Below are 2,278 nucleotides of genomic sequence, written 5' to 3' on the forward strand. Positions count from 1 at the left end.
CAATGAAATGAAATTAATAACACATTAAACACTCATGCTTTGGGAATCGGTAGTACCAATCTAAATTTATTGGACCTGTTTCGTGATAATACAACTATGAAGGATGTATAAGAACACGCACAAACCCATCTCTCTATAAAAAGAGATTGGAGAGAATTTCTTTTATCAGCCATGGAACTTCAGAAGTTTTTTCTTCACATAAATGTCTATCATGTTACAAAATGACCCATCGTAAAACTACAAAATGAGTACAACTCTAAGGGTTTTTTTTTTTTTTTTTAATTTAATTTTTTTGATTTTTTAAGTTACGAAAATTTCAATCACCAATAGAGATTGAAGATTCAACAGCGTGAATAGATCTTTTGGATAAACATTGTCACCAAGGTTCATCTTTCTATGTATAATATATATACTGCTAAATTTTGTTAATAAAATTTTCTGGTTAATAATATGAATTTAGACTTAATTGAGTTTTTTAAACATGAATAAACTCATGATTAATAATGTATCCATTCCCGTGCGGTAGCACGGGGCTACATACTAGTTTTAATAATGCGCTATACTAACACACTATACTAATTCATCAACCGATTTTTTTTTTTTTTTGGTTGAGAGCCCATCAACTCACTATAGTAATACATAGCAAAGTATAACATTTTGGTAATACCAAAGTATAGCATCTATAAAAATCAATAACAAAATGTCCACTATTTCAAATTATTCAAACAAACCTTTAGCAAAGAAAAAAAAAATTCAAACAAACCCCATTACAACCTGAACTAAAACCTAATCGATTTTCTAATCAAATGTTGACTTTCAAAAGGTAAAAAATCTATTCCATTTAATTAATGTTCTACCAAAAAGAGTACTTCTTATAGTTGTTGCAGGGGCAATATTGCGATTTGCGTTTCAAGTGCTTGTATTGTTTGATAAATCTCTCTGTCTCTCTCTGTTTCTCTCTCTCTGACAGTTTTGTTATATTTGTTTACTAATAATAAATAGGGTGAAGGAATAAAGGGTAAATTTATTTTTTTATTTGAAATAAACATAATCATCTCACATGTGAAGAGACTGAAGGAAAATATATATATATATATATATTAATCTTTCATGATGGACACCACATTAATTCAAATTATATATATATATATACACACACACATAGGGGTTAAATTGTTGCCCTAAAATACTTTTGTACATTAAAAAAATGTGACACCGTAAACATAAATTATGCATATCCATGTCAATTTCTCTGATTATGATTATATTTATTTCTTTCTAGAGTTTAACTTTTAACCATTTATTCATATTTAAGAAAAAAAAAAGTACCTTCTCAAAAAAAGAAAAAAAAAAGTAGGTAAAACCATAAGAGTCTTATAACTCAATGACATTGCACACTCTCTTTTATGAAAAAAAACATGGTTTGACTCCCACTCTTTTTATTGTTGTAACAATTGTTTTTTTGAACTCCTATTGTTGTAATTTTATATGGAGTTGAAAAGAAAAGGTGATATTTTTTAGTAATAGCAAAAATTAAAGCACTCTCTGACTCAATTGCCATTTTTTTTCAAGGTTTTTATAACTCAACTGTTTGATACTTCTTGATATCTTCAAATTCTCATTTTTTTCAACTACCAAATTATCAAAAAAGTACACTTTTAATGTGTGGTTATACCCGGATACCATTCCTTCAAAAAACATAACATAGAGGATATAATAAATTCTTGTAAAGGAAGAGTGAGAATCTAGATGTGAATTAATTTGCATTGCTTGCAAATAATAAAAAATAAAGCATTGATGTATCGGAAGTCTCATGAAGAGTCAATTCTTTATTTGAACCAATCCTTTTTTTTTTTTTAGAGAGTTTTAACCTATGGCGTCCGCTTCTGATGATAACTCTTTATCATCAGACCAAGACACCAATCAATTTTTGGTGTAGGTGAGGATTGAACCCCAAATCTTTTATATAACTATTAGAGACTTTACCCGTTAAGCTAATTGGAACCCACTTATTTGAACCAATCCTTTTCACTATATTTTGTGAAAGGCGTTTACTAACGTATGTCCTTATGTCATACATTAGTAAACCATTATAAGAAATTTTTTTATGAAAAATTGAAAAAAAAATTAATTAATTGTTTTGACAACTTTTTTAATTTGCCATAAAAACTTTCCTAAAATAGATGATCAGTGTATGCCCTAAGGGCATATATTGACAAGACAAAAATCAGTAGTGACAAATCTTGTGAAACCGATGACCCTTATCAAGAGACATCAT

Source organism: Quercus suber, unplaced genomic scaffold, assembly GCF_002906115.3.
Source record: "Quercus suber isolate HL8 unplaced genomic scaffold, Cork oak 2.0 scaffold_51, whole genome shotgun sequence".
NCBI classification, from domain to species: Eukaryota; Viridiplantae; Streptophyta; class Magnoliopsida; order Fagales; family Fagaceae; genus Quercus; species Quercus suber.